At 30.6% G+C, this 25,524-nt stretch overlaps 1 protein-coding gene and 1 pseudogene across 3 annotated transcripts in view; one reads left to right on the forward strand and one right to left on the reverse strand.

Annotated features, from left to right (window-relative positions):
• The window catches only part of LOC142325620 (putative aarF domain-containing protein kinase 5), a 54,892-nt gene extending 48,311 nt beyond the window's left edge, over positions 1–6,581 (reverse strand). For 2 of the 3 annotated variants that reach the window (XM_075367608.1, XM_075367606.1), the window contains exons 1-2: positions 6,365–6,579; positions 3,045–3,165 (exon numbers count right to left, since the gene is read on the reverse strand). The gene's annotated coding sequence lies outside the window, so the exon portion shown is untranslated. Of the gene's footprint in view, positions 1–3,044; positions 3,166–6,364 lie in introns of all 3 variants that reach the window. The other variant, XM_075367607.1, reaches the window with a different exon arrangement.
• A 41-nt stretch (positions 6,582–6,622) lies between these two features.
• The window catches only part of LOC142325807 (potassium channel subfamily T member 2-like), a 235,472-nt pseudogene continuing 216,570 nt past the window's right edge, over positions 6,623–25,524 (forward strand).

Genomic DNA, 25,524 nt, shown 5'->3' on the forward strand with positions numbered 1-25,524 from the left:
TGATACAGTGTCTAATTAAAAAACACAGAGCATAGAATGTACAAAAAAACTCTGCATGATATTCAGTCATACATTACCGGTGTTTTGAAAGCGAATGAAAATAATACTTTTAAAAGAAGATAAATTTCTAGTGTGAGGTGCAGAGAATGATCTCAAATGTATACCACATAAAATGATCCGATACATAAAATCCTTTCTAATTTAAAACTGTGGCATGAGACTAATGAAAAAGACTGATGAGACTAACTGCATCAGTATAATTACTGATGCAGTTTTTTTTGTAGCACGAAAAAACTTTCTCGTTATCGTCCGAAACAAATATATTACAGAAGCGTTATGCACAGTTGTCCTCTCTGATATAGATTAACATAATGTTTAATAATAATTAAACATTAATTATATTAACAATTAACATCATGTTTCCATATTTTATTACTTCTGTACTTTAGAATCCTTATTATAACTACTGAATCAAGTTTTCAAACAACAAACGTATATTAAATGTAAAACATACCATAAATTAATATCTTATTTTATATCGAACAAAAAAAAAGTACTACAATATATTAAGGTAATTTTGGCTTAATTTTCCAAATTTTACATGCAATGTGATCAAATTGTTTTAATTGGAATATACATTTCTTTACATAATTAAATTATTTTTAATTTTTAAAAGAATATACAAAACATTTAGAATATTTTTAAAATAATGAACTGAATACAGATTGCTAGTAATTAATAAATAACTTTTTGTTTAAATTATAACAATTCTTGCCGTTGCATTGGTAAATTAATTACTACTAAATCTCCAAGATGGAATGTTACTCATTGTTAAATACTCTATACTGGTTGTGAGAGCACTAAATCCCACAAACTTACTCAAAAAAGTAACTTACTAACCTGGAACTTCCTCAAAAGGGAAACTACCATGTCAATCACAAAATATTTCAGCACCTGTTTTCCTTAAAAGGAGCTGTGATAGTAGCTATACTGGGATAGAAATGCTTAATAGAATTTACTAGAAAACAATCACAATCCCTAACCCATCATATTACGACTATCTCAGTTATAATAAATACTCTTTTCTTTTATGTGAGCAGACTTATACCTCCTCATTCCTGCATTTCGATCCTAATGTCAACTTACATTCTACTCCACCATTGATTCAAACTCTGGAATAAATTGATGAATGTGATGTATTAGAATTCCTTAAATCAACATTCAATAAAAAAAAAATTCAATAATAGTGTTTTGTTACCTGGACATCCCAACCCTGTAGGGGGAAGAACGGTAACGTCACCAGTCGCCACACCACACCCTCTGTTCCAAGCCCTAAAGGGCTTTACTGGATGTCGTTTTTAGACCCTCTGATTATATCTCACAGTAATCAGCCAGGCCTGTCAGGATGCCACCGATGTAAATTCCCCAATTCGAATCAAACAATACCAATATTACCGTGGCACGATGCCAATATGCCTACCTCCAACCAATCCAATGCCTAGGCCAGAACCCTAGCCACCCGGGATCCTGCCGTGATCAAATACCTCAACTGAACTCCCTCTGCAGACCTACAAAACCAACCGTATCTGTTAACTATGGTGTTTGAATGTCTGTGAGGGTGTATTTCCCCCTTCCATGAGTAATGCACACCAGCTGTATCAAGAAGGGTGGGTAGCCAGGGGTGGTTTAGTCTGTAGTGTGCAGGAACACATAAATATTTAATAACATCTTGCAAAACCTGTTAGTGAGCTCGACACTGTTCAGGCGCTCATAAATGGGGTTCTCTTCCACCTCTTTTAAAAAAAAACCATACTAAAAAAAAAGAAGAAAACCAGCCACTACAGAATACTCCTTGCAGATCATCCAGTTAATGTGGAGATCCAGAAAGGAATGCATTCTCTCAAGTTCCCTAACAGCTCGCGAATGTTCGACCTCGTATAAAAACAGACAAACAGGACATGCTCCACTGTATCATCAGTCCCAAAATCCGGGCATTGACTCGAATCCACCAAATGAAACCTAGCCAAACTCACCGATATACTGACTGGGGGAAACCCATCTAATCGCACCTACAACAGACACTATAGGAAATATACCCCATGCGTGTAGCAACCTGTGTGGGATTCGTCCCACCTGACCTGCCAAGACAAGGCTCCACTCATCCATCTCCTACTTTCATTCTGATGTCAATAGGTTATTTACCTTGGAAATGCAGTGTTCCTTACACTCATTAGCCAAGACAGCTTGGGTTTGACTTCGGCTATAACACAGATTACCTCCTGCGAGACTGTTCTGTAACTGCTTATAACAGCCAGAAAGAGGAGTTGCTGGGCTCGTAACAAAATGTTTTGCCAAGCCAAGCGGTAAGCCCAGACAGGTGCAGCATATAGCATAATTGCCTCACTGACACCACACCTTTGTAAAGGATACACAGTACGGTAATTCAACCCCCAATCGGGATGAATATCGATTCCATAAAAAGCATTGGCATTTTTGCTACATACTGTAAAGTCATCTTAACCCTGTTATCTGGGAGAACAACACCAGTAGTAACCAAAAATGATCAAAAGTGGTACTGTTTAGAAATACATTACTATAATTCCACTATTTATAAAATGTCTGGCTTGTCTAGCAAATTTACAGTAATATTCATTTCTATTGCCACTTGACAAAAAACGCACGTTAAAATAACAAATAACAATGCTTCTTCTTTAATTATGTTTTGTGCTTTTCAGTGAAATAATTTCATACTTGTTTCTAATCTTTCCTTGTCCATAACAGAAAGGATTACACGATATTCTGGTTTTCTAATCCTGAAGAGGTTTGTATTAATTATGCCCTCTTTTTTTTAAATTGATAGACTTGTGTGTGAATTGATTTTAATCGATCTTATAAGAATAGATAAGTATGAAAGCAAAGAATAAGTATTATTATTAGTACTTTTTTTAATAATTTAGTAATTAGTACTAATGAAATTTTGTTGATACCACTAAAAATTATAATGTACTATCTGGTTATAATAAACAAAATGCAATTTCACTAACCTGTTTTTTTAAAAATGAAACACTTCATTTTTCACCTCAATTTAAATTTTGTTTCACTCAGGACAATAATAAATACAGTTTCTTACACCCAAGTAGCTTAAATATTGATAAATTTTCATGCCTGTAAAACACAAAGTTAAATTAGAATGATTGGACGTTAAAAATAAAATAATCTTAAATGCTAAATATTTATTTTAAGCAAGCAAATTAATCCGAATGCAGATATTTAATAAAAAATTAACTTTATGTTAATACAAAATCATACCTGTACACTTTGTGAATATCTAATTAATATGTTTTTCTTTATTCAAACACAATTTAGCATCCATGCAACAAGTATATTAATATTTTTTTGATTTCTTCATCATGAAACCATAACAATATTACTGATAATTAGGTCAGTTTTTGCATTTTCATTTGGGTTGTGTGGGATTGATTAGCCACAAGAGCACTGAATGTTTCATTCTTCGAAAACATTTTCTACGTTTTTGGCAGTATGGTATGGTGCAACATCTCATTGCAAACCCCATTGCCTTGCAGAAATTGGTTATGAAATTGTGTTACAACCCTTTCTCTCACAATCTTGATAAATCTGTGATAAACATCTTGAAAACCGACATCTTTTTAAGAACTGATTTACTTTACATCCAATAAGAAAATGTACCGGTGAACCTGGTGTCCTAGAGAGCCAGTGTCACTATGATCCGTGGAAACAGCAAAAATTGGGCAAGAATTAAGACAAACCTCAATCTGTATCAACACTGTATAAAATTCCTCTATGTTGAGAATTGTTTTTCCTATTACACGACGTATGATATTTGACACTTTTGACTGCACTTTCCCTCAAACCACTAAAATGAGGAGATGGAGGAATAAATGACCAACTAATTCCTTGTGGTGTAAAAAAAGGTTTAAATATTTGTTTAAACATTCTGTTTAAACAATGAAAGTTTTATCAGAAAATATAATATCTAGTGAAATTAATCTTTTAAAGGTGGAAAATTATTATCATTCATTCCTATTATCAAACTTAATGGATCTACTTATATTGAATGACTTGATTATATTTAATTGATTATACAGTGAAAGCCACTGTATTAATGGTTTGGGTAATATTTTGTCCCAGTCAACTTTGAGTTGTCATAATGACTACATAAACTGTTTGTATGATTATAATAATAAGGCCAATGAGTCCTAGAGGATCACAGACACTTGCTGTGATGGAAAGAGTAATCCTTTTAAGTACAAACTTTTAAATTGTTAGAATGAGAGATTTGGAAATTTAGTGAATCTGACTTTTTGTTCATTAGAACTCTTAGAGTACATATGTTGCCTTCTTGATTAGATGGTATGGATGAATTATGATAAGACAAAGAAAAACTGCAATTGTTAGAATACCACATGTGAAGTAAAAAAACCATCCTGTTGTAATAATTTGGACATATTGTTCTTTAGAATAACTCCATTTAGGTAATCTGAACTGGTAATGAGATCATCTATATAGAAATAATTTTTAATAGCAAACGTAAGAATATATCCTAATTTGGTTTCTTGGAGAACAGGATATTTAAAGTTTCAAATAAATTTTGTAGGTTAATAAAATTTAAGTAAAATTGCGCTCTAATAAGGACATCAATTTTATTTGATATATTACATTCAGGATCTTCAAAAAACTGATCATGAGGCAAATTAAAATACGATATTATCAAAGGTAGATCAGTAGAGAGATCGGTAGGTCAGTAGGCTACCTGTTATTTCTGTTAAATCAGCATATTGCAATTGGAGTGAAAAATTTGACACATTTGACAAATTCTCCTTTCCTTTGAGATGAAAATTAACCAGTTTCTTTAAATTGTTTTAAAATAGCATTCATTCCTGCCACTTGACCTACACAACACAACACACAGAAGCTATCTGTCATATGCAACTGATATAATTAGAGAGAAACAATTGTCAAACACAATCTAAATGTTTTGTATTAAAAAATGAAATAAATTTTCAAAAAAAAATGAAAACTTAAATAAAGAATATCTAATAACCTCACATTACACAGACAACTTAATGAGTGTGGTCAAGCAGTGTACCCACAACATAGAAGCTACAAAAAATTCCCTGTGTTATCAATTAATGGCCGTTTACGTCTGGAAAATAATCTGACTGAGAAAAGATGTAATGAAATTAATTATGAAAATTTTTCATAAAATGGATAAAATTGATGCGAATCAAAAATTTTTAAGATAAATAAAATATAAAGTATAGATTATAAATTATATAAAGTAAAGTTTCATATTTGAAATTTATTAATTTTTACAAAATATCCAGTATTATTCAATTAGTCTTTTATAATGAAATTATTGATTCAACTTAAGTTTTAAATATCTTTTCAGTCTTTTCTTATATTAGTATTAAAGTAATCGCTACAACTTTTTAATGACACGATGCTTGTGATGTTTTAAAACCAAAGGATTTTTCATTAAATTATCTGCAAAACTCAGATTTGTCACTCATTAAAATTTCATTATATTCAAAAAATAATTTTTAACTTATGGTTGGAAAATCAAAAATGCCATTAAATCATAGGGTAGATTAAACTTAAAATTTAAAAACAGGTACAAATACAGTACAGAGAATTAACCCACCAGGTTGGTCTGGTGGGAATACCCACCAGACCCATAATCTACTGCCCAAACCTGTTTTGGTGTAATACCTCAGTAAGGCATAATTAATCTACATAATAAATTTGCTGGTTCATATTAATTTTAATAACTAATAATGGCCATCATCACGTGTTATCATTTAACTAATTTTACATTACATTGTTGAAAAACATACTAGTGTTTATGTAAGTAACAGTAAGAGCTCTAAAATTTAGCCTAAACAGTGCATTAATAATGAATTACTAAAATAAAATATCAGCTGATAAAATAGGCTAGCTGAATATTCAATTTATTTACTTTAACAAAAAAGTAAGAACGGCACTTTACATATTTACAAAAATAAATATTAAGAAAATGTCGGCTGTTGACTGAATTAGAAACAACTTGATACTTTAACAAGTAAGAAGGGCAATTCTTTTAATTATAAGCATAATGAAGAAGAATCAATGTTTGAGTCTGAACACCTAGTCTATAGCGACTAGGATTTCTTTAAATATGTTAATGATGCAGGAGAAGATGTGTCCAGTGGTCCTAATAATAACAGTAATTGAAGTATTGTGTTAGGTTACATGAACATTTTGGTCTGATTAAGGTGGATTTTTAGTAGTATCTCTGAGACTTATTTTAATCTACATTAAAATAATATATATAAAAAATTCTTACCTCGACCAACAACGAGGGTAATCTATCTAAAATAAACCACAGACATGAGAATCTAAATGCAACTGTGCAATCAACCCAAGATGGCCGCTGGATCCAAACGCTTCATTCTCTGTCAAGCACGTAATTTCACTGTCTCTCCCCACCCCTGACATTGCCGTCCATTACGCAACTAATTTGTTCAACCGCCAGAGTTAATAATTGTGAAAATAACCACACCATCTAACTGTATTTCCTACACTGCACCTCTCTCAAAATAAGTGACCGACCGACACCGACAGTTTAATATTAATATTTTTAAACATTTGATAACTTATAATCATAAAAAATAATTGAAACCAAAATTTAAAACGTATATACACGTTAACAAAGGAACGTAACCAAGGAATCCAAACGGTTAGTTTTCAATTATTTCTTTTTAGCTAGTATTCAATTTATCTTAAATAATTTACACTCACGCATTTATAGTTGCAACACAATTTTACAACTTAACCGTATCCTCTAGTAATCAATCAGAAAAACACACCAGGATCATTTCTTTTAATACATATGATAAAAAATATTAATGAATAATTTTTTAATACATGGGGATTATGATATAAAACGATTATTTCCAAATTTACCTCATATCAAGTCGACTACCGTATTTCACAGTACAGCCCAGCACATCTGTAATACAAATAAGCGCAATAACACTTAGAGATGTTACAATTGCACGCAGTCCTTATAAAAAAATAAGTAAATTTAGACTCGATTTGATCGCTACAAAGTTCAATTTTTCTAATGTAAATTTTGTCTATAAATGGTTCAACAAGCGATTTTTTTCAGCATTTTAATAATTATTTTTCTCTCAGATTTGTCACCGCTTTTGTCACATAATGTTTGAGATATGGAGATCCGAATAATCGACGTTTTAATAAACAGTAATTTAATTTCAATCATAATTAATCTCTGAATCTTCTAACACGAAAATCTCTCAAATAATTCGAATACTATAACAAGCAATAATTTATGTAAATTTTACGGATAAATAAAATATGTAAGTCCAGTTAACCAAGAGGTCGGTTGTATAAAATCAGTGATTATTTTACTAACTGTATTATACAACGTAAAAATAAAAAAGTTATTAAGTATGACTTTTTTAGTTTTACACTACTACATAAAACGAGAAATATCATAAAGTTCATTAATAGTACTGTCAAATGGAGAATATAACATCGATTTCAAATATTTTAGGAATTTTTTTTTTTTTTCATTTCTTAGCTTGGAAGGTTTATTCTATGCAAATGTGTTATAAGTAGAAAACGCAACGCAGTGATTTAACTGATGCCGATCTTTGCCGGCAAGATGTCAAGGGGGAAGGAAAATTGAGGTTAATTGGCAACATAGTACCTGTCAATTACTAATAGATCTATTTCTTATTAAAATTAATATTCTCCGTATATTATGAGAGGGGGAGAGTGCAGACTCTCCCCCCTCGTTTGACTCTCATTCTCTTGTTTCGTGTCGAAATTCATCAAACTGCGTATGTCAAAATGTGTGTTACGTTGATGAAAAATTATATATGTTTATAATATTATTAGCTTGTTTCCATTATATTCAGCGATGTAGAAAAAATAAACAAATCTTACATAATAATAATATTAGCTTACATTTTCTTTCTGATAATTTATTAATCTATTAAAAGTGTTGTTAACGAATAACGTTGTCATACAGTAAATAATGTTTTATTTCTTTTCTGTAGTGTTTTAAAAATCGTATCAAATTTTGATTATTTGTATTTATCGTATATTAGATGTACTTTACGTGAATCTAGACCGCCGTTTAGAAAATAATTCTACGTGTAAACTAGGTAAGTTCTTTCAAATAATAATATTTTGTAATAAGAAAAATGGTACACAAATAATGTGATTATTGGTTAACTTATGGGAATTTAATGAACTAAACGTTTTACGAATCATTATTTTTAGGTTAGTCAAATATATTTTTAATCTTGTTATTTTAATTAAAATTAAGTACAGATTACTTTATAAAAATATGTAACTAAAATAATTTGCTTTCAAGTAAGTTCCGATACACTAGAACAGGGGTTTTGCTGAATCTTTTGTATACTAAACGTTTTATTTACGTATTTCTATTTAAATGTGCCCTACTTATTAATTATTTCGGGTATCAGTATTCTAGTTTTTTTGTTTGAAGTTCTGTTTTTTGTTTAGATTTCTGTTAACAAAACCTTTTGCCTGTGTCTACATTTGGTGATTAATAAATTAGCTATGTATTTTAGAAAGATGTTTGTTGTTTAGTATGAAATACTTTACAAATATTTTCTCACTTTTCTTGAAAACATTCATTATGTTCTGCAGATTAAAGCGGTCGGTTTTATGTTAGATGGTCAGACTTATATATATAAATTTTTCGACTATATGTAACTATATAACTTTTTTCGATAAAAATTTAGCCAAAAGTTTTGTTCTGATTTTTTTATTTATTTTTATTTTTTATTAACCGTAATAACTTACAATCGAACAACGTAATAAATGAATACAACTTTTCAAATTCACTTGTACGTGTTAGCTAAAGAACATAGCTAACGGTACATAAAAGGGTAATGATGAATGAGGCTTTCAATTATTTAATTTTAATATTCAATTTATATATATATATAATTACAACCGCGCACGTAAACGTGACGATTGCACATTTATATAAAATTATATTCGCGTGCGCGGTTTTATAATTTTTTTTTTTTTACTAAATATTTTTTATTTTAATTTAAAGCAGAAATTAAAAAAAATCGAATATTGCAATTAACAATAAAAATGTAATGTCGCCGCGACTGTGTCACAGAAAGCGTACTTCCTTGCTACATAATACACCAAAGGTCTTGGGTTCGATTAGTATCTGAAGAATTTTCCACAACTAGACTGTAACTTCTTCAATCATCTTAAAGAAAAATAATTGAACTACAAATTATTATATTATTAACCTCAAGAGATGGGTTGAAGCTGCTTTTGAAATCAATAATTCTAATTATTCTTTTTTGTGCTATTTCCACATTTAAGTGAGATTTATAAGCGTCTGCCCGATGTTGGGTTCCAAATTCAAGACTAGATTTCATAAGTGCATTATATACATACAAATCAACCGTTTGTAATAGCAATAATTATTTTTAACGTTAATTAAACCAGGTTAGCGATCGAAGTGAGTGTAGATTATTCCTTTTTTTTAGTACTTAATTTTTTTAACAGGATTTCTCGTAATCTATTAACCTTAGAGATTGGTATCGGGTTTTTTTTCATTTTAATTTCTAGTTATCGTTTCGACCCCCGCCACAGCTTATCAGTGTTTATCGACATATACCGGTGAAGTTCCGAATATATAATAATATTAGTAAATATTTCAATCTTTTTTCTACGTATTTGGTGTGTGTCTACATTCACTGGAGAAATGTCGATCGATATTCTCAAATTTCGATCTTTCACGTTTACACGTATATTACACGCGTGTAGTGCAAAATAACGAAATTTTTAGTGCGGGTACTCCGTGAATTAGGAGGGATTTAATTCGGGCGAAAAGGATTTCTAACGAAAAATTTGTTTTGCAACTCGTAACTTACGTCTTAAATAAGGTAACGATATTTCAAATTTTATAAAAATCAGAGGCGAGTCCATAACAATTGTAACTACCTTTACGTTTATCGTGCAATTCTAACCCGGTATTAAAATAATCTCGTTATTTAAAGGCCTTTCTGTCAAACAGAAATATAGATCTATGAGAATTATGTTAATACGTTAAAATATGTTTAGTATTACTTAAAGTGAAGCGTAGAAAAATATTATTTTAAACAGCATTAATGAAAGAAGATTGTAACACATGTTTTGCAAGCATATATAGTATTTCGTTTACGTCCCTTTTCTATCTTCAACGATTTTTATTTTGATTCGCCTGACCATATTACCGTACAGATTAAAATTAAAGTATGGAAACGGATTCGTATTATGAAACCGTGGAATATTAGGAGGTAGAAACAAATACGGATCTACGTAGTTAGAAAATTTCTACTTTATGATGCGTTTGAAATCTTTCGTCAGCCATCTTCGATCCGTCATATTGAATAATTTTTTTTTTTTAAATAGGAAACGATACACGATTGTAATAACGATTTCTCATCAACGCCTTGAATCAACGAAAAAATCACGATAGAAGTAAAACGAGTTAAAACCCCCGTAGTAACTTTTTTGTTACGTATAACGTTCAGAATTACATTTGATAACAAACTTTAAACAGTTAATGTTGGAATTATGGCCCAAACTCTAGTAAAAACAGCCTCCTCAATAGTTATAATAAAAAATAACGTAATTTGCAATACTACTACAAATTAAACGGCTAGGACAACCGAGGTATTATTTACTTTAATTATCGCAATATTTAATGTTAAAATTAAGTTAAATGTTTTCAGTTCTAAATTACTCGATACAACAAAATTTGAAAAAATTTAAACGGTTTTGAAATTTAAAAATTTGTTACAGATTTAGAAGGTAAATCGGTTATTATTTTACAACAATGCGAATTATTAACTTCTTTATTTATATATATACTAGTATCCCCATACCGCTTCGCCTCCACTATCTTGCGTTTCCCCCGACGACGCTGTCAATTTTTCTGATTTTATGATTTTTAATCGACTTATCGGAAGGCATGTACTATTATTGTATATATTATGAATGTAAAATACAATAAAATTGTTCATGAAGCGCGATTTACCTCGTTTTATTGTTGAAACGATGTCATAGCAAATTTGATTTATTATCGCTCGACAACGAAGGAATTAACAGAAAAACGGGTTTCACCATTGTTTTTCCTGTAAAATTTTAAATCGAAATCGTGGGTCCACCATTCTATTTAAAAAAATTAAGTTTGATTCAATACGGCGGACAAAATTAAAAAACCCAACAATTTTTTTATTTATAATTATGTCCATTTCTTTCAGTTTCCAGATACGCAGCAAAAAGCTGTTCCGAACTTAAATATCACCCGGTGATATTTAATATTTATATTAAAAAGTGATATATTTATTTATAAAAGAACATGTCCTGAATGATCGACTGATTCGTCAACGTCCAACAAAAATGAGTATATGTTCTTTTTGCGGTGTTTCATTTCAATAAAATGGATTTTTAAAACATTCCGAATATAAAGAGTTAAAACGGAGTAACAATGAAACTTAGTATTTCTTCTTTTTTTTAAATTTGTCGGTAACAAATGAAGATATGAACTTTGCTTTTTATGAATATAATTTTCATTTAAATATTTAAAAACAAGTTTCTACATTTTTTTGTTGAAAATCAGCATTGAAAGTACTAAGAAAATTAAAAAAAAATATATTTGAACATTCCTTGCAAATTTTCTCCATTTCCGACAATCTTAAACGAGATACGTATTCACTAGATTGGGGCTTTCAAATACTCCTTCAGATATATATCGAAAAAACAGTTTTCGGTATTTTTTAATAAGTGTGATGACTTACAGTACAAATTAAATTTTTCTAAAATATTGGTTTTATAAAGATTATTAGAGTACTCGAAAATATTAGTAAAATTGTTTGGGTTATAATTAGGATTGTGTTCCAAAATATGTGTGGGAAATTAGATCGTTCTTTGTGTCCGTTATACAGTTGATGTGTTCTTTAATCCTAGTCGAAAAGGATAACTCGAAAACAATTCCCCGGTAGGATGTTGAAATTTAAGATTTAGGATTTTTGTAATATCTAGTTTTGCACCCCTCCTTTTCAACGATATATCATAAGTAGGGTACATTTGTTTTCATCGGTTCCAAAGTTATAGCCAAATATTTTTTTTTTTTTATTTAAATTTATTGATTTATTAATAATTATTAACCTCTGATTCTAAAAAAATTACATTAAATAATAATTCCATAATAACAATAAAAAAAATATAATTTGTTAATGAAATATAATTTTATGTACTTTTCATTTAAAAAAAAAATGTTTATATGTAATTAAATAGGCGTACAAGGAAGTTATCTGGTGTCAACATCAGATTTTTTATACGGTAAAATATTTACAAAATGCCTCATCTTTTCAAAATTTTAAAAATTTCCTTTTTAAATCGGTTTATTATTATTATTTTGCATGTTAACCGTTTGTCTTGTCTATATTCTTTAGTAAGCGTGAAAAAAGGATTTTTTATTGAAATTTTTTTTGTATTTGTTCGGTCAAGAGTTTTGTATATACATAAAATTATTGATGAACAAGTATAGAACTGTAAGATATATATATATATATATATATATATATATATATATATATATACTCTTTTTATAATTACACTGTCGTTTGTGCTAAAAAAAAAAAAATTCAGTTAAAACTTACAGTAGTTAAAACAAAGACGCAAACGCTATTGTATGTAACCAATTCAAGGACAAGTATATAAAAAACTATGTAATAGAAAGGCTTGTTGTACATGACTACTGTTCGTGTCGGCAAGAGAGAGAATGTAAAGAACTGTTCATCGTTAAAGATAAATCATTTATTTTAAAATTAATATTTGTTTTTGTTTTATTTGAAAAAGAGTTTAATCGTTGAAATCAGTTTATATATTTAAAATAAAGTAACAAAAGAATCTGAATTACGTCGCTAAATTTTTTAACTAAAGTTTTTAATTTATCTGTTTTTATATTATTTATTTTTGTCTTCAGTCATTTGACTGGTTTGATGCAGCTCTCCAAGATTCCCTATTTAGTGCTAGTCGTTTCATTTCAGTATACCCTCTACATCCTACATCCCTAACAATTTGTTTTACATATTCCAAACGTGGCCTGCCTACACAATTTTTCCCTTCTACCTGTCCTTCCAAAATTAAAGCGACTATTCCAGGGTGCCTTAGTATGTGGCCTATAAGTCTGTCTCTTCTTTTAACTATATTTTTCCAAATGCTTCTTTCTTCATCTATTTGCCGCAATACCTCCTCATTTGTCACTTTATCCACCCATCTGATTTTTAACATTCTCCTATAGCACCACATTTCAAAAGCTTCTAACCTTTTCTTCTCAGATACTCCGATTGTCCAAGTTTCACTTCCATATAAAGCGACACTCCAAACATACACTTTCAAAAATCTTTTCCTGACATTTAAATTACTTTTTGATGTAAACAACTTATATTTCTTACTGAAGGCTCGTTTAGCTTGTGCTATTCGGCATTTTATATCGCTCGTGCTTCGTCCATCTTTAGTAATTCTACTTCCCAAATAACAAAATTCTTCTACCTCCATAATCTTTTCTCCTCCTATTTTCACATTCAGTGGTCCATCTTTGTTATTTCTACTACATTTCATTACTTTTGTTTTGTTCTTGTTTATTTTCATGCGATAGTTCTTGCGTAGGACTTCATCTATGCCGTTCATTGTTTCTTCTAAATCCTTTTTATTCTCGGCTAGAATTACTATATCATCAGCAAATCGTAGCATCTTTATCTTTTCACCTTGTACTGTTACTCCGAATCTAAATTGTTTTTTAACATCATTAACTGCTAGTTCCATGTAAAGATTAAAAAGTAACGGAGATAGGGAACATCCTTGTCGGACTCCCATTCTTATTACGGCTTCTTTCTTATGTTCTTCAATTGCTACTGTTGCTGTTTGGTACCTGTACATGTTAGCAATTGTTCTTCTATCTCTGTATTTGAACCCTAATTTTTTAAAATGCTGAACATTTTATTCCAGTCTACGTTATCGAATGCCTTTTCTAGGTCTATAAACGCCAAGTATGTTGGTTTGTTTTTCTTTAATCTTCCTTCTACTATTAATCTGAGGCCTAAAATTGCTTCCCTTGTCCCTATACTTTTCCTGAAACCAAATTGGTCTTCTCCTAACACTTCCTCCACTCTCCTCTCAATTCTTCTGTAAAGAATTCTAGTTAAGATTTTTGATGCATGACTAGTTAAACTAATTGTTCTGTATTCTTCACATTTATCTGCCCTTGATTTCTTTGGTATCATTACTATAACACTTTTTTTGAAGTCTGACGGAAATTCCCCTTTTTCATAAATATTACACACCAGTTTGTATAATCTATCAATCGCCTCCTCCCCTGCACTGCGCAGTAATTCTACAGGTATTCCGTCTATTCCAGGAGCCTTTCTGCCATTTAAATCTTTTAATGCTCTCTTAAATTCAGATCTCAGTATTGTTTCTCCCTTATGTTTTTATATATATAGTTTTTTTTATATATAGTTTTTTTTTTACAATTAAATTTTTTAAATATTTTGGTGTTTTGGTCAAAATGGATTTTACACAGTTAAGATGAATATAACGATTTTAAAAATCGTTTATGTTTATATATCGAGTGAATTTAACGTTTAACAGCAATTTTTATTTATTTTTTCTCTTAAATTCACAGTTCAGTAAGAACGAGCCCACAGTGTGTAATGCATTATTTTCCAAACTAAGTGACTTATTATGCTAATAGAAAATAATTTAAAGAAAAAAAGTTAATTAACTTTATTTTAAATAAAGGTTAGATTTAGCAATAAAAATGTATCTTGCATTCCTATTTTAATAAAAAATATTCAATTATAGATTAGGAAAAAATATACTAACGTCCTATAAGAATTAATTAACAAACACTGATTTTAACTATTTTACTAATTTCGTAGTAATGAAAAATTTGAATTACAATAAATTAGCCTTCAGTAATAATTCTGAAGAAAAAAAGAAACGGTGTATAATATTTATAAGAGTGAAATTAACTCCTTATATCTCTTTTAATCGTATTTACTTAAACAGAAATACGTAGAATAATTCGTAAAATTATTTAATTATTCCCTGAGTTAATCGGTCGTAGAAAAGATATCATGTTTATAAAAAAACGTTCGTTTTAAAGTAATAATGTAAATCGATGTTTTGTCTAAAAGATTTTTCTCGATCGACATTAATAGATTTGTTTACAGGTTAAACAACCGATGAAGAAGTGACAATGACGAGTCAACTTGATGCGCGTGCGCAAGTGTATTTGTGCATCGTGGTGTATGCTAAACCGTTCCCTCCATTATACACTGTAAGTTCAGCAGCGTTCGTTGTTTTGGTTAGAAATTTAAAAAAAAACACGCTGCTTCTATTGCTGGAAGATACATGTTTATAAATTTTGTGTGTGGTTTTGTTTTTAAACGGTAGTTATAGATATTCAATTGTTACTTGTGTCGATATGTAGGGAATGTTACGTAAATACGCGTGTAAAATTACGTTGTACGTGTCATTTTGTTTTTATTATTTTAATAATTAACTGTAACGTTAGTAAAATACGATATCGGTTATAAACAAAGCTACTGCTATACCGGCTTTCTGTTTTAATTGAAATTATGAAGTAGTTAATGTGCGCCGAAACCGATTTTGTATACTTATCTACACTAATAAATATTAAGGTAATATTTTAAATATTTAATCAACTGAACAGAGAGATTGTTTGTTAGATCATGTTTGTAACAAATGGATATGTGTGTTGTATTTTTTCGTTACTAGAAGTACTAGAAATCTATTAAATGTTAGCTACATTGGGATGTCGAATGTTTCCGGATGTTCAACTATTCAGACGCTGACATCCACACCAGTTAATTTAAATAGACGATTTAAAACGTTTCAAATAGGACTTTCTTTCATCAGGAAATGTGTTTTTATTGATCTTTGTTTTTATCGGGTTTTTTTTGGAGACTTTGGCAATTCTTACAGCGCACAAAACATTCGTAAACGTATGCCTATCTTAAACGAATTACAAAATTAACGGCTAAATTAACCGTTAAATTTCTATAAATTTATCGATCTTAAGAGCCCCGTATACGTTAGCATATGCTAACGTATACGGGATTTTATAAGTCACCGGCAACAATGAAATACTTCTATAGTTGTCGACAGCCGTCTTGCAGGTATAAATTATAAATTAATATAGCTTATTTTTATTTATAATGAAATACTTCTACATATTGATGTCGCAGTTAAGTTATTACTTACTCTATAATTTTATGTAATTTTAATTCATAATAATGTCAGTTTTAAAGTGATTAACGTGTAATAATATCTGTAAAAAAAAAAGTTAAAATTTTCACAGCTTTTGTTTAATTAAATATTGTGATTGTATTGTAATATTAAATTGTATTTTAAGCTAGACAGGACCATTTTAATTAGTAGTGTTTATACGACAACATTATTTTTTCTAATATTTTATTCGTTGTAGATTCTGTTACTCGCTTAATTGACATCTTTAATTATTTTTAAATTTGCCCTTATATTCGTTATTCCTTTTTAAATGTATCGTGAAGTTTGAACCTTATTATTTTAATTATAAAATTATACCCGTTTTATGTTTATTATTAAATTGTAAAATAATATTAATATAACCTTTTGTCAAGGATATTATTATTATTATTTTTTTTTTGTTATATGGACATCGTCACACTCTTTAAAATAGGTATTAAATTACCACCAGGTTCATCCTATGGAAGGATGTAAAGGGCCCTTACATTTTGTTTGAAAACACCAAAATAAGTAAGACAGAACATTTAAACACAAACATTGAAAATACTTATAGGGTGTAAAGGGCCTCGATATTAAAATTTAAAAATTAAATAAAACATAAATATAAATGAAAAAGAACGGCTTCACAATATCAAAATTTCCTTTTTTCTTCCTTATTTTATTTAAACACCCCCGGGACAACCGGAACCGCTGTTAAGCAGCACATCCGGGATGCCGTGGCAGTTGACTACCCCTCTATAAATTGTCCTGTAGGATTTAACCCGTCGGGACTCCCCGCGACATAGGAAAAATTCGAATAAAAAAAATATTAAAAATTTTTAATTAATTTAATTTATTTCTGTTGTTTAAAATTATTCGTAGAATTTCTGTCGCGAAATGAATTTTATTTTATACTTGGAAGTGATGTTAAGACACTCTAGAGGATTTTCGATCGTAAACTGGCGCACAACATATATATATTGTATGTAAAATGGTAGGCTGGTATACGTAACGGATTCTACGTGTAAAAGTGAAGAAAAAGTGTGCTGTGGAAAAATTTCGATCTCCTTGTTTTTCCTTCTCTTCGACATTTTGAATTTTTATTAATGACATATTTATATACAAAAATCGGATTGTGAAGTCAACAATAATATTTTTTATAAAACTTTTTAACAACATTGTTTAATAAATAAAATATTTCATCGTATTAATGGCGGATTATTTCATTTATTTTAGTATTTCATTGTATTAATGTTAACGATGACCATGTCAATTTTTATCATATTTCGTGTTTTTCACAAAATGTTAAGCATTTTATTAGAACATAATGAATAGTTATTATTTAAAAGTAAATATTTCATTGTATTAATATATTAATAAAAATTATGTTTTTATTGTAGTTTAAAAAGATATAAAATCAAATATAGATACTTAAAAAAAATTTTTTATTTTTATTTATTTGTTTTAGATTTTTTATAAAAATATAATATTTTAAATTATATTTAAGTTATTTTTATAAGGGTACATTAATTTTTATTTGTTTATCGATGGTATTAAGTTAATCATTTATAACTTTTTAATTAAGGGGGGGCAGTTCATCTTGGCCCTTGTCCTTATCTGGCAAACTACTATTTTTTATAAGAATTTAATTTATATTAATATCGTATTCGTTTGTATATTTTCTGCATCATCAAAGGACAGTTAATCTATGTTAATTGTAAACGCCCGTGCAATTACAGAATATTGATAATTATCTGAAACTTATTCCACACAACCTGATGATTCCATAACACGTAGAATGTTTCGGGGAACATTTCATTTCTATGATTTTAAGTAATTAAATTTTTAATGATAAAGTTATAATGTTCCAGTTGTTAAGATATGGTCCTTTTTCATGTACGTTTAAAATATTAAACTTGTTATTAATCTGCATATATATGTTTCTATAAGATGGTGGAGAAATATTAACTTATCTTATTAGGAGAACTTTTGTGTTCATCGAATTTCTTTCAAACTGTTTTCTATTTGATTGATTTAGAACATACGTGCTCAGAACAATTAAGTTTAACTGTTCTTGGAGTATAATATGTTCGGTATGTAATGATTTATTTTGTTTTTGTTCATTTGAAGGTAATATTTTTTTGTGAGTTACTTTCTCTGAGTTTTTTTACATTATGTTAATCTAATATATTTTTTGTTTTTATTTATTTTGTGTAGGAGTGTGATGATAATGAGTATGCTATGATATCATGTTCATGTTTTGTTATACTGTGATGTCTTCAGGTAACATTATTGTATTATTTAGTTTGCGGATCAAACTTCTAAAAGCTGATAGTTTATGTTTTGGTTGTTTGCTTGTTTGGTTTAAATAGTTGTTAATAAGAGTACCTACCATCATTTCTCATATTTTGAAAGTGTCTTTTTCAGGTTACTTTTTGAAACGGTGAGATCAACAAAACTTATTCTTTTTATTTCATTCTATGCAGTAAAGTTTAATCGGTGCCAATTTTTTGAGAATGACTTTTCAGACTGTAAGATTCGATCGGTGCAGATAGAAGAACTTTGCATCTGTTCTTGGTATAATTGAGCAATTTAAAATTTTTGAATCCCGCCAATCTACCTATATTAATATCTGAAAGGGAGATGCTTGCTTACATTGTTTCATTCTTTTCAAAGTGAGAGGCATGGGGCTAATTCGGTTCCTGTTTACATCTAAATCTAACTATATGGTCATCAAACCGACTACCTTATCTAACTGACTAGTTTAATAATAACCTTTAACCTGATCTATGGTGTTGCAGGACTCAGGTTCAACAACTACTTTTAATCGGTTCTGAATATCAAAAGAGTTAGCCGTTGGTGTTGTAACAATGAAATTGTTAAAAAAACTATCAGCCCAAGACCGAGTAAGAGCAGCTGTCAAGCTATAGTATCAAGTCTACAGATTGTTGGGGGATAGTGAGATTTCACAAAAACAAACTTTGACTTGGCTTGGCTTTCTGAAATAAAGGATTCCATGTATTTTGTGAATTCTATACATTTCAGTCTCTAAGGAAAAATCATTCTTCATTAGTAGTTTAGAAAGACTCAACGCCGGTAAATCTGAAAATTTTATTAAATAGGAAACTAAACTGTAAAAAAACCAAGAGATGAAACTGTAAATTTTTGTCATTCATTATATAATAATAAAATAAACAAAAAAATGTAATAATAGTAGACAATTTAATGAATAATAGAAAAAACTAAAAAATTGAATAGTAATGTTCATAAAAATATTCAAAACCCGTTTAACTTGAACGGGTCTGGCCATTTAAACCTTTGTTTACTTAAAGGTGCCCTAACACATAGGCGATACGAAAAATTACTTTAATCAAACAAATTTTTAGAAATATAAAAAGTTCATCTAATTTGATCGCAATGTCGCCTTTTAAAAATCATTTCACTGTTTCTGTTTTAAAATAAATCTGTAGTACAGCGCTGCACAATGCAAACGTCTGTGGCTTAGCGGTATCATCGATAGTTTTTATTAAAATGGTTCTAGGTTTGAATCCTGGTTCAACCAGACCGTTCCAAAGTTTTTAGATGTCCAGTGGTGCTTCAAGTGCTGCAAGTGAGGTCACAGGGCTAAGTTATGTAGTTATCCTGCTGTCTGTGCTCATTGTGGTGGCAAGGGTCAGCAAAAGTCAGACGGTCTGACTTGTGCTAATTGCAAGCGTGTTCGGAAGGAGTCCAAGTGCTCTGTTAATAGTAAAGAATGTGGTTTTTTATCAGAGGAATGTTACAAGGTACTTGAATTCTTTAGCGTTGAACGGTTAAATTCGGGCAGTTAAATGTACAGAATGCTTACAATGTTCAGATTGAGCTCAATGAAGTCGCTCTTCGTAGAGGGTTGGATGTTGTTTTATTGCAGTTGTCTCCGGAGAACTGCTAGGTTTGTCCTATTCGAAGCGATTCTACTGCGGTTCCGATATTTAGAATTTAAAAGGTGAAAATATTATAATAAAAAGAAACAATGTAAAATAAAACATTTAATTTTAAATAATCTAGAAATCATCTACAATAAAATCAGTTATAAATTTACATATCTTTTTCCTTTTTTATGTTGAATTGTAACATCAAATTGCAATACGAGTATGAGACTTGTACCACCTAAAAATGAAATTAAATACAATTTTATTATTATTATTAAAACTATGTAATTAGCTTAAAACTTTGTCATTATTTTATGCTGTTTTTGTCTTCCTCGACTACTAAATTTCTACTCTCGCTACTTCTAATGAACATTGATCTCTTTACAATCAAACTAAAGTGTAAAAAAATAAAAACCCGTCGTATATTCAATAAGTTGTTATATGTATGTTGGCGTGTAAATCGCCTTTTATCTCCAGAACAACTTAACCGATTTTCAACAAACCTTACGATTATATTTCTATAGTAGCGACATTGATGCTATTAAATTTTCAGTTCAAAACGTCTGAGTGGGGATACAGGGAGAAAAACAAAATCGTCTCCAGGTTTTGGATAATTAAGGTTATATTTTTTTTTTTTCATAATCGTGTGAAGAATATTAATAAAATAAATAATTTTTGAAAAAACAACTTTTTGCTAAATTTCATCCCCACCCGTAAAAATGATTTTAATTTTGAAGAATTACAGAAGGCAGTACAAAGGGTGATTTTCGTTGCATTTTTTATTTTTTTGTGAATAATTTTTTGCTAAATAGTACCCCTACTCCAAAGCATAGTAATAATTTTGAAACGTTGTAGAAGGCAGTACAGCGGATCTTTTTCGTTGCAATTCTTTCTATTAGAGTCTCGTTGAATCTATAAATTTTTTCCCCATCAAAGTGGGGTCTTAAACCAGCCGCCCCCCTCCAACCACTACAAACCCAACATTCCACTTACTGGCCGGACTACTGCTCAGTCGACGCTATTTTGTGACGTCACAGGTTACCGCTAGTATTAAATAAATTAATAATATTTAAAGCGTAAAAATTTATTTAAAGTGGTCGCTAGTACCGCCACATCAGCGCCAATGAAATACAGTATGCGCGCGCGCTTTGGTTAGAGTCATTAAATGAAATAAACGAAAAAATGTTATATTTAAATAAAATTATAAATATTTTAAATTAAGTCGTGTGTGTAAGCCGTGCATCGGAAAAAAGCCGCGTGACGGGAAAGTCCTAAAACTGTGTTGTCGGTTTTTTTCTATCAGACTACCGTTTATTTAATCCATCTCAGATAAAGAACTGAAGAACACAATTATGTGGATCTCAATGTTGAGCCATTCTGTTTTTTCTCTAGGCGTAAAGTAGCTTGTACGATGGTAGAACAAGCGTATTGAAAAGCAAAGGATCGTGTCGTAAAATTATTTTATTTACTCGAATATTATTGATGTTTATTTCAAATTTAATTTTGGATAATCATTTCCTTATCCTCATTTCACTTTCGAACGAATAGATCTAATTCTGCTACAAGTAGAAATTAATTTGTTAATATTTAAGTACAAGTTACCTTCAGTAAAAAATTTAAATCCAATACATATAAACCGGTCGGCTGTAATTTCAATGGTTCTTGCGCACCAAATAATAACATTTTGATGCCGTGTTTAAACCGATTTGGTTTATCTTGCCACGGGTTTGAAGCTATTGCATTCCCTAGATTTTCACTTAGAAAAAAAAAATTTTTACACATAAAAAGTGCTAAGTACCACGCGCACACATTCAATAATAAGATGTCTAGAATTATTTTACCTTGTTTACTAGATATTGTCCCGTAACGAAAATCGCTCCATAACAGCCGACTGATGTTATATATGCGATCACATATTTTCCTTTGCCACACATTTCATTGTTCTGAAAAAGAATAGGTTTTAAAATATAAATATTTAAAAATAAATCTTCATTTATTTATCAAATGTTGCTATCGCAAAAAAAAATGTATTATTTAGCGTGAAATTACTTGGGGTTTACTCCAAACCGCTTTTGAAACTACGTAATAGCGAATATAAAAAAAAAAAAAAATGTTGTGCGACTGTCATTTTAGCCGGGGTTGTCGTAACGTGACTTTTTATATTAAAATTGTATTTTTGTTCAATATCCTTTAAAATAAACGCGTTTCAACTTCTATTTAAAATTCTGATCGCTGTCCCTTAGCGATCTCATATCGGAAATAGATGAACGTACAAAATTATGAACTTGCAGTTCGCCTACGCGACTGCACGCGCGTTTCTCCCCACCGACCCGGCCGACCGCGGAACCCTTCTGTCATTTGCAGGCGGCTGTTTATGTATTGCATCGGTGCTGAAAATCTATTCTATCGCGTACCTCTACCAGGAACGACCGAGAAGAAGAAGAAGAAGATAACATACCTAATTGGAAGGCCGTCCAACACGACCCGCGGGTGATGGGTCGCGGCTAGACGACCTTTAAGAAACATCGCAGTAGTTTTCTACGCATTGAAAACCATCTTATGTTGAAGACTTCAACACCATACTACCTTACATCCTGAATCGCTCTGAGTTCTATCTCAGCACGCTAGTTTCCCTCGACCAGCAGCAACCCATCGACGGCATAAGCCACGATGCGGCAGCCGCAGGGCATCAGTAACCGTTCATCAAAGAACACCGGTATCCACGATCTAGTATTCAAATCCGTCTAAACGTAACTGCCTTTACTAGAATTTGAACCTTAGAACTCTCCACTTCGGTTTTGATACGTAAGGAACCCAAAAAACCGAACGGAAATTATCCGGATATTCGTACGTACATGTGTATGTGTTCAGTATTGCCTCTTAATCACCTTCTATTTCCAGAACTAGTAGACCGATTTTGATTAAAGTCGGTCAGATTACTTCTATACATAGGGATTGATGCTATTAAATTTTCAACTTAAATAATCAAGTAGGTGAGGCTGTAGACTAAGTTACCCACAGTATCTCAAATTTTCGCCTAATTAAGGTCATATTTTTATTAGGCGCATTTGTTAACGATTAAAAATAACAATATTTGCAAAATCGAACCCCCGCCCCAAAAAATGTTGTTGAAGTCGTCTGCTATGTTGTGTCGTCATAGATAAGCGGTAGAATTAAATATAAATAAATGAATAATATTTTAAATGTAAAAATGTATCTGTCTGGCCGGGTTCCGAAATCGATCGCCTGGTCCACTTGGATTTCAAGCTGCGTTGCTAAACCGACATGCCCTTTCTACCGACGTTACGTTAAACGTAGATCTTATTTGCAAGTTACTAACTTTACTGTTTTTACATATTGAATTATCTATACGAATACTGCCCGGTTTACGTCTATCTAAGAGTTCATAAACATCACTATATTCCGACGAATATTTACTTTTAGTAGTTACTTTTTTTTTTTTTTATAAAATAGATGGTGATTTCACAGATTTATCCTTATTTTCAACATCAATCTCAGGCGTCGATGGGATTCATCAATTTTACAGTTCTTTTCGGTCTATCCCCGATTCCATTATGGCCTTTAGTTAGTCTGCTACTAAAACGAGGAATGTTAGAAGCAATAATTATAAAAAGCTATCGCAAAAACAACACTCCCTTCAATATTTTAGTACGTAGAACGTTATGTTAGAAATATAATGTACAAAATTCACATCTTATTTGTTTACATTCGATGTTAATACGGACATAATTGTAAATTATCTAACGTTTAAAAAAAAAATTGAAATATCGGTTAACTCGTTTAAAGGTTATGTAATTTTGTAAAACGCTAATTTTTCTAGATAAATATTACGAAATTACACATGTAACAGATTTTTTGTTAAAATTAATTACACAACGAAATATTTCACTAATATAAAAGTATTATAGTGCAATGGAATCGGTAAACTTGAACTATTACACGAGGGAAAATAATTAAAAAAAAGTATTTTCTTGATTTCCGTTTCCCCTTAATCACGTCGGAAAGGAAATCGCATCGATCTAAGGTGGACTGTTCAAGGATAAGGATGTGTATTTAAAGGACTGAATACAAGATCGTATTTTTTCTTTTTTTAATTCTGCATTGTAGAATTTTCTTTTCTTATTATACAACAATTAAAGGTATAAATTTAATTTTCCCTCAAAATACTGGTAACTTATTAGTCGAGTGAAGATAAACCGATACAGATTCACAATAAATCCGGCCTCCGTGGCGCGAGTGGTAGCGTCTCGGCTTTCTATCCGGTGGTACCGGGTTTGAATCCCGGTCAGGCATGGCAACCGATGCCTGCAGACACGCAACCAATCATTCATCTCTGCAGCAATATCTAATGGTGGTCCCGGAGGTTAAACAAAAAAAAAACAAAAAAACAGCTACTTCTGTACGGATTCGAATGTTAGATCGTGGATACCGGTGTTCTTTGGTGATGTTTCAAATAGCGGTCGACCTGAGACTGTACAATACTATACTTCATTCATACATACATATATTCATACATAGACTACAATTCATACATATCATCCTCTGAAGTAATACTTTACGGTGGTTCCGGAGGCTAAACAAAAAAAAATAATCGCACTAAATTGCGATTAAGCTATCTTCTTAATAGTTAAGAAACAAAAAAAAAATATTCCAAGTTCTTGATATCGATAAAGTTGCGGTATATCTAAAAAGGTACGCGGTAATGACATAATAATTATTTTGTATCGTAATTTTTTTCATTGTATTTTTAATCGAGGCAAGTAGGTTCAAACTGTAGATCAGAGGTTCCTAAACTTATTTTTCTCATAGATCACTTTCAAAATTTTGCTGGTTCCGGTGGACTCCTGCAGCTATATTTCTACCGTATTTCCAGTCGACGGAAAATGTGAAGATTAGATCTGACTATGAAAATTTGCGTTACGGCTGAGTTCCACGAACTAACAGCTTCCGAAAAAAAAAGGTGAGAATCGATCGGTTAATTTTTGATCGACTGTGCTGTGAGTGGATGTCAAAAAAGTAAAGTTGGCCGATCAAAAAAATGCTTCCATCCGACTTTACATTTTTGACATCTACTCACAGCACAAGAAAGTAATCGATTCTCACTTATTTTATTTAGAAAACTTCCCGTTCAGAGTGGTAAAAAGCAAAAGAAAAACAGTATATTTTTTTGTGTTGCATTTATTCAAATATGTAATCATTACGCTAT

This window comes from Lycorma delicatula, chromosome 5 (genome assembly GCF_047948215.1).
Source record: "Lycorma delicatula isolate Av1 chromosome 5, ASM4794821v1, whole genome shotgun sequence".
NCBI lineage: Eukaryota > Metazoa > Arthropoda > Insecta > Hemiptera > Fulgoridae > Lycorma > Lycorma delicatula.